This window comes from Sceloporus undulatus, chromosome 3, assembly GCF_019175285.1.
Source record: "Sceloporus undulatus isolate JIND9_A2432 ecotype Alabama chromosome 3, SceUnd_v1.1, whole genome shotgun sequence".
Classification (NCBI taxonomy): Eukaryota; Metazoa; Chordata; class Lepidosauria; order Squamata; family Phrynosomatidae; genus Sceloporus; species Sceloporus undulatus.
In genome coordinates this window covers 265,598,412-265,607,383 of record NC_056524.1, presented here as the reverse complement: position 1 = coordinate 265,607,383, position 8,972 = coordinate 265,598,412, and the positions used below count along the sequence as shown (strand labels likewise).

At 45.7% G+C, this 8,972-nt stretch overlaps 1 pseudogene; it reads right to left on the bottom strand.

Moving 5' to 3' along the window:
- Positions 1 to 4,136: 4,136 nt before the first annotated feature.
- On the bottom strand, positions 4,137 to 4,287 carry LOC121927391 (annotated as a pseudogene).
- Between the last annotated feature and the right edge of the window lie 4,685 nt (positions 4,288 to 8,972).

Here is an 8,972-nt window from a genome sequence, read left to right as displayed (position 1 = left end):
ATGGATGGATGGATGGATGGATGGATGGATGGATGGATGGATGGATGGATGGTCAAATTAACTATAAAATGTGCATGAGCTTCCGTGTGCACCCCATGTGCATTAGCATGCACATTGAGACCACATGCACAATTCTGCTCCTGCAGCCTGAATGTGAGCATTCTGCATCAGACAAAAATGTCCAACTCCTTCCATAGAGGAGCTTACACATGGGTAAGTCAACAAGAGGATTCCACCCTATAGGTTTCTGGGCTCAGCCTTCCTTTTGGAAACATGTTTGGAACTGAGCCCTGTTTTGAATGAAGTCCTGGTCCTGAAAGTCCTTTGCACACTAATATTCAGATCACCAATGTGTCCCAGCATTTTGGAGCAGATTGGGTGAACATTGGCTTCATGGATAGGAATGGGAAGTACAGTCTGTATTCAACATACTGGTCAAAGTGCTGTTCATACCTGTAGAATATTTTCAGGTGCAGCATTGCTGGGATACATCTTTCATCAACACTTTCTTCACCATAAAGGTAGAATTTGCACTTTGACTGATTGTCATCTTGTGCCATAACCTTAGGTCTTCATAGCGCTAACCCTGTTCTTCTGTGTGTGAATGGGCCACTGCTGCTACAGATAGGGTCATCACGGGTTGTGCATGTTCATATGTATCTGCTAAGCCTTCATAGTGACTTAGGCAGTATCTGCACTGCAGAAGTAGTACAACGTTAACCGCCATGGCTCCATGCCATGGATCCATGATTTTCTATTTTATTGTGGCACCAGAGCTCTTTGATAGAGGAAGTTAACCTTCTGACAAAACTAGAAATCTCAGAATTCCATTGCATTGAGTCATGGCAGTTAAAGTGGTTTCAACCTGCATTATTTCTGCAGTGCAGTTGCAACCATAGGCTAATATAACTTGTAGTTAAGCCAGATATGTGGGGTTTTTTTTTGTTTTGTTTTTTACATTGTGCAAGGAGGTATCCAATACCTTTTGCCCCAGGATGCACAACAGCAGCTGCACAGTGCCTGCATACAGCTCAGCCTTCTCCTGACCCAAATGGCCACCTTTTGGCTATGGAGTGTGCTAAGAGAGTCCTCTCATTCTGTCAATGCACTTGCAGCCATAACCCTCCCAGACTGCCAGTACCATTGAGGCACTTATTACTTTATGATCTCCCAGTGTCTGGTAGGATCTTAGCCAACATTCATATCTGAGGTAAGCCTGCTAATTTGATCACCCTGTTTCCAGCAATGTATTCACTTTTACTCCAAATCTCAAATGAAGTCTCAAGTATGTACCTTCAAGTCTCAAAAAGAATCTAAGTCCTTTCAAGGTACTTTCAAGTCAAGTCTTATGTTGAGTCTCAAGTCTGGGAACTGATGTTAATAGAAAAAAGGTGGTGGTGGTGTGTATGTTGTGGCAGGGGGAACTAGCAAATCGAGAAGACATGCACGAAGTTAGGGAAGGGGAGATTCTCAGAAGAGACCAGCAAATGTGTTAAGAAATGAGCTTGTGGTGGAAGGACCCCTCTAAAGCTTTTCAAAAGCTTCATTAGGCTCCTCCAATTTACAGTGGGGACAGGCTGCTGAGCAGACCTCAACTTTTGCCTCAAGCCCATTGTCTAATGTGTTTGCTGTTTCTGGATGATGTTGGACCAGATGTCAGTTGCTAAAAATATACAAGTCTTGAGTCATGCTGAGTCAGTGAAGACTTGAGTCTGAGTCAAGTCTCAGTCAGTCAACTCAAGTCTACATCACCACCTGCTTCACTGCCTGTGGCCCTCTAGATCTCATTGGACAGCAATTGCCATCATCCCCCAACAATACTGATTAGGGCTGCTAGAAGTTGCAGTTGAAGAGCAGCTAGAGGAGCAAGGATTCTGCCTATGCATTCCACCACACCCTCCAGTTGCCCTGACCTAGCAGAGATACTACTGATGAATCCACTGTTGCCTGTGAGGGCGTCGCCACAATAAAACGCAAAGCCGCATGTGGAGGAAAGGCCACAACTTTATTAACGCAAGCATCAGCAAAAGGTAGGGTTGGCCAAAAGCATGAGTTCTGGATCATCTTACAACCCGCTGTTGTAGGATAAATGGCATGTCATATAAAGCAAGGCATCAGGATGAGCTAGGGGCTAGATTAACGCCCTCTTGTATTCATGCAACCTGCAGATTTCATTTAACTAAAGCCCCTAGTCACCGGGAAGCAGTGTCATGTTATGGTCCCCGCAATGACCACAACGTATGCCCTCATCGCTCCCGTGTCCCATAGGGACTCCTGATACAGTGCTATGCAACCTTCTAGACCATGCCTACCCAATCCAGAACCTCTCCTGCCTCCCCAAAAGTTGTGACAGCAAACCACGCACGCTAGGGAGGGCGAGTGGGAGAGCCAAGCAGAAATGGCGCTGAGCAGGATGCCGCAAGGCCTATATATAGGCCTATTCCAAAGGTGGGGGCCAAGAGGGGAATTACCCCACCCCCAGGAGCAGCCAGCCAATTGGCTGCCCTGGAGGACCAGGGCGACCATAGAGAGGGACTATCTGCCTCCTAGAGCGTCGCTCAGGAGGCGGAAGTCCCTCCCTTTCCCCCCTCGGCCGGCCAATTGGAGGCCAGCGCGCTCCAGCAAAGCATGCTGGGGCACGCCAGACCTCCGTGGCGCCAGGCCCCTGGCGGCAACGCTGCCTGCCCGGTGAGTCGGGCGGCAGCCTTTGTCTCACTTTTCCAGTTGCTTTTAAAATGTCCCAATTTCTCACTCCTCCTCCCTTTTCCTCAGCTTATTTCAGCTGTTGGAAACTGAGTTCACAGGCCAAAAGTAGTTTGCACTCAAATAATTCAGCAGGCAGGAGAGGAGAGGCTTGTCTGTTCTTCCTCATTAATTACTTTTGCCATCTTGACCACACTTTGATTTGTCTTAGCCACAAGCATCCTGGTTTTAATCTGTAAAATGTTTGAAGGTACGATTCCACCTGCACAGGCACAATATGCCCTGAAAATGAAAGACAGCATCCTATTTTCATGTGCACGAGCCCTTCCAGGAGAGACCCATGTTGAATCACACACAGATTATACTGCCTTTCTCTAGCCATTACGACAGACCTGCCTGGAGCAGGACAAATTATTGGCCCAGTCCACCAGTTTCACTGCTGCTGGGAGGCTGACCCCACCCCCTGCGCATGCACTTATAAACTGCACAGGCTCTCTTCTGTCACCCTCATCTTCTTCCCCAGCTGCTGGTGGGGTAAGGGTGGGGTGAAAGGGGGGATCCATCTGCCGTAATGGAGCTGTTTGGCTCTGTCTCTCACCCCGACCTTTCTGCCTGACTGGCCCCAGCAATGTAAATGGGTTCCTTTCTTCCTTGGCCTGCCCCTCCTTCGTTCCCCTGCACCCTCCATCCCCAGCTCTGATCCTGTTTGTGTGTGTATGTGTGTCTCTGCCTCTCCCCACCCACTCCCAGCTCTGCAAAAAAAAAAAAAAAAATCTGTCACATAGGGTGTATTAATCGGACTGGAATTTTAATCCCCGTCATATTAACCACGACTCCTGACAAACCCCCTACTAAGCACTGCTCTCTTTTGCCAACCCCCAGGCTTGGCCAAGTCTGCCTCCTCTCTACCCCCCTCCATTCTTTTTCCTCTCTCTTTCTAGCATTCCCAAGTCTAGCATTGCCAAAGGAAGGCAGGTTGCTTTACTCTGTTAATTTTCAGTACAAGGAGAACTTAATCCTTCTGCGAGTTCAAAGCAAAATAGCCAGGAATAATTCACAGCAGAGTATTACAGGAAGGGAATTGGGACTTGACAGGGAAGGGGTGGCAGGGAGTGTGAAGGAGAGGCAAACACACTTACACATAGGCAAGTCAAAACTGCTGAATGTGTGAACATGGTAAAGGCCTCCCTCTGGATTGGCCTCTTGAGAACAATGCTTAACTCCCAAAGCTCCTTCCAGCCTTCTTCCATGCCTAGGTGGATGGTTTTCAAACTTTAGGGATGCCCTTCCATATCAAATTCTCTACTGTAGGTCAGATGTGCTCATTTAAATGAGGGCTCCTGTACATTCTTGTGCAAAAGCTAGAATGGCAGCAAGAAAGCACTCACCCATTGCAATGCCCTCTTCCATGCAATTTCCCCCCCCCCCCAGGAGAAAGCACGCACGCAGACTACCACAAAGTCTGCAGTTGAGTTTCCCTCATGTGGGGAAATCGCAGAGGTCAGCCTTCCCAGAGTGCAATGGGAAAGCCTCGCCCTGGGAGAACCTCCTATTTGATCAAAGCATCTCCCCTGCCCTCTTTTTCCAGTGGCTATTGGAGAGCCAACATGGTGTAATGGTGTGAGTGTTGGACTAGGAATGGGGAGACTAGGGTTTGAATCCCCACTTGACCATGGATTCCTGCTGGGTGCCCTTGGACAAGTCATGTGCTCTCAGCCTTAGCAAGCCACCTCCTGACAAATTCTGCCAAGAAAACTCTATGACAGGTTTATCTTAGGGTTGTCATAAGTCAGAAATGACTTGATGGCACACAGCAACAACAACCACTAACTGCAGAAACTCGGTGCATCTGTTGGGTGGGAACTCGATGCATCTGTTGCAAATTTGCAAAGGATTCTGGGACATTTTCTTGATGGACCACTCAATTCAACTCTCTAGAGTGCTGAGTGACCCTGTTGGCCCTAGCCACCTAGTATTAAAATAACTGTTCCGTGTATACACTGGTACATTTGGACAGGAATTAATGATCTTGTATCTGAACAGTCCAGTTTAGGGGTATAATGAACAGCAGTCTCTCCTTAAGCAGAACCCAGGTTTCAGTTTCCCCATTCTCTTAGTACTATGAGAAACTTCTCTGCAGGCTAGTGTGAGAAGCCATGCCAGGAACTTATATAAATGGGTAACTGCATCAGAGGTCAGGGGCCAATACCCTCCCCAGCCCCTTTTGTGGGCCACAAGCTCCAATACCTCAATCTTCTTCTGCAGTCCCCTTCAAAATGCCAACAAGGACCATTTTGAGAGCGACTACAAAGGAAAATAAAAGTATTGTGAATTCTAGGTGTTTGTGAATTCTATGTTTGTGGGGTGGGTGTATTTTTGTGTGTTGTCATGCATTTGGCTGTCTGTATGATCTGATGGCAAAAACTGCCCAAAAACTGTGATGATTTTTTTAAAAAAACTGTGGGGCTTTGAGGGTCTGGTGGCAAATTCAAGGGCTACAAAAGTGGGGTGCCAAGGTGGCATGCATCCCACAGACTACACTATGCCCACTTCTGTCATAAGACTCATAGACCTGGAAGAGACTATTTATTTTATTTTATTTTTATCCTGTCTTTCTCCCAAGTTGGAACCCAAGGTGGCTCTCTCTCTCTCTCTCTCTCTCTCACACACACACACACACACATTAAAAAAACACTTTAAAAAACAATTATAATAGTCCAATTAAAACAGTAAAAAGTTTTTAAAAATACAACATACAAAACTTAAAACATACAAGGTTAAAAATAATCTAAACCAACTCCCCATCCCCCAATAAAACCAGGCCTGTATGATTTTAAAAAGCTGGCTTGAATAAAAATGTCTTTGCTTACCACCTATAAAGGGCTATTGAGTCCAACTCCCACTGTAGATATAAATATAATTTTCATTCAAAGTTTATTTAGTTAACGTGGAGTCCGAATCTTAATGTCAACACAATGGAGATGCTGGCTAGCTATTGCTGGAGCCAGAGTACTAGAGGGGACCCAGTGCTGATCAAACAAGGTAAATTCAAATGGCTTGGGATGAGCCTACAATTGTGTTGAGTAGCTGGGAGCATGCGGAGGTGCAGAAGCAGGCACATCTCCTGCTACTTTGAAAGGATACAGAGTTAGAGTTGACACCTGGTGCTCTGGGCCAGCTGCCCTGGCCCTGGGAGAGGTTGGGACCATTTTAATTGCCCCCAATTCCCCACAGCAATGCTCCATGTTGGAAATTAAAATGGTGGACAGCTCCTGGCCACCTGGTGCAAACTGAAATACAGCTGCTGCTTAGCCTCTATCGCCCACCCCATGAGATTATTGGGGGGGGGGGAGAATGGTGTGGGGGATGTAGTAAAACACCAAATTGTTAACCAACAGTTTCATTGGTTCCCAATCCCTTTGTAGGCATAATTCAAAGTGCTGGGAGCCATCCACCCTAGAGAATTATAGCACTCTAATTCCATCTTAATTGCTACGATTGCTTTCTATGGAGTTCTCAGATTTGCAGTATTGTTGTTGTTGCATTCCTTTAAGTCATTTCCAACTTATGGCAACCCTAAGGTGAACCTATCATGAGGTTTTTGTGGCAAGATTTGTTCAGAGGAGGCTTGGCCATTGCCTTCCTCGGAGGCCTCGCACTGAGTCTCCAGTTTTCATGGGTCATCTTTCATGGGCAGAGTGATGAGGGTGAAAATTCTGTTTGGCTGGGCACAGCTTCAGACAAAAGGAAAGGACTGGGTGCAAATCTCCAGCTCAGTGTGTAGAGCAGAAGCTTCCTACAGTTTCAGAGGATTAATTGATTTATTTCTCCAACTTGCAAAGATTCTCTGAGAGTTTATGTATTTGCTTGGATAGCTTCCTAGCTCGGGTCCAGGCTATTTCGCAGATTGTATCTCCCTGTATGAGCCGCCCCGTGCTCTGAGATCTTCAGGAGAGGCCCTTCTCCCAGAACCACCACCATCACAAGCACTGTTGGTGGGGACATGAGAGAGGACTTTCTCGGTGGCTGCCCCTGGACTTTGGAACTCCCTTCCTGGGGAGGCCAGAATGGCCCCTTCCTTGTCCTTTGGCCAGCAGGTTAACACCTTCTTATTCAGAGAAGCTTTTAAAACAGAAAGTTTTTAAAGAACAGAATGGGGAATTGTATTGTTTTAAAGTATTTTAAACAGTTTTACTCTTTTTAACTGTATTTTATTCTTTTAACAATCAATTTGTTTTAATGTTGTAATAATTTAATTCTATTTTAATACATCACTTTTCTATATTTTTAATTGTAATGGGTTTCCCCCCCCCCCCATGTTGTGAGCTGCTCTGGGTCCAGTTCTGGGAAAAGAAAGGGATGATAATGATAATGATGATGATGATTCCTCCTTCCCTCCCAGTTGTGGTGGTGCCAGGGCTCACCCTCCCCTCTGTTCTACCTTCTGGCTAGGAGCAAGTCAGCAAAATTTGTTGTTGTTGTTTGCTTTCAAATTATTTCTAACTTATGGTGGCCCTAAGGCAAATTTCCACAGCAAGTTTCTTCAAAGGGTGTTTGCCATTGTCATCCTATGAGGCTGAGAGTATGTGACTTGCCCAAAAGTTTTCATGGCTGAATGGGGATTTGATCCCTGGTCTCCAGAGTTCTAGGCCAACACCCAAACCGCTACATCACATTGGATTTCACTTGCCTGGGTATCCCAACATTTTAACTCAGTTGCCCCAAACTTCACACACAATTGTCAAGCATGTTATAGAGTTGGGTTGCCTGACTGAAAACTAGAGATGGCTCCTGTGCATGTAACAGTTATGCTGTTAGGAGAAAGAATTGCAGCAGGTGGTGTTTGTTGTGCAACCAGGTAAGAAGCAACAGCTTCTGAAACCCCTTCTTCTGCACCATTAGTCTTGAAGGCCTGGGCAGGGCTGTTGATGATAGGGTGACATGGAAAACTCTTATTCATGGGAAAGCCATAAATCAAAGCTGGTGACAGTAAACAACGGCACAACCATCAACGATACAAGGGCCCTCCCTAGTTTTCTCTCTGGCAACCCTTGCAGTGGCACTGCTTCTATTCTTGTACTTCTTGGTTGTTGTTTTTCTGGTCAGAAAGGACAGCCAGCTGCCCGTAGCATGGAAGCCAGTCTCTGTGCGTGCAAGAGTGTGAACTCTCCAGGAAGCGGCAAGGAATTATTCTGCAGGGAGGGAACTGGCTGTCTCCCAAGCCATGGCGGGAGGAGAAGGAAGAGGCTTTGGTTCAAAGTTACAAATACCAGCAGCAAGTGTGAGGCCCTAGTCACAGGACAGGACACTGGGTGTGCGTGTGGCGCAAGAGAGAGAAGGCAAGAGGGTGAGAGGAGAGGAATTTGGCACACAGAACTGCTCTTCACACCCAACAGGCATAAAACACACATTCCTCGACAGAAGGAGGCTGTTGTCACTTTGTCTGGCTCCTGACTGTGGTCTGCAGCCCTTCTAAGGCTTCAGAAGCAGTAGCACAAATCCAGGGGGCACAGGGATGCAATGGAATAGGGAGATAAGGAGCATACAGTATTTCTCATCTTCAAAAGATTTATAAGGGTTCATCTACCCTGTAGGAATTCTCAACTAGTGAGAATCTTCGCAGTTTGGGGTGTGTTCTGTGCACAATTTGCATGTAGCTGATTTCCACCAAAAATGCCATTAACAGGGCTTTTTTTTCCTGTCCAGAAAAGACTATTTCCTGTGCACAAAATGCTATTTTATGTACAAAACACCCATGTGTGAATTTTGTGCAGAAAACCCTCTGAACAGTGAAATTGTGTTGCTTTTGAAGCCTTTCTTGCAGCAAGGGGAAAAAATGCCACATCAGTTGCATGCTGAACCTGCTTTGTGTTTGTGTCCACATTGCAGAAATAATAGAGTTAGATCTAGCACCATCCTATGCAATTCTGGGATCTGTCATTTTACAAGGTCTTTAGCCTTCTCTGCCAAAAAGTCAAAATCATGGAAGAAAGTACCAAGGTAGGCTTAATGTTGAATATAAACAAAAATGATGACCATGGAAGATCTACAAGAATTTATCCTGGATAACAAGAATATTGAAATAGTCTATGAGTTCTCATACTTTGGACCAAATATTGATCAGAATGGTGATTGCAGTCAAGAAATCAGAAAAAGACTAGGGTTGGAGAGGACAGCTAAGAAAGAAATGGACAAGATCCTAAAGTGTAAAGATATAACTCTGAACACTAAAGTGAGGATTATCTAAGCCATCATGTTCCTTATCATTA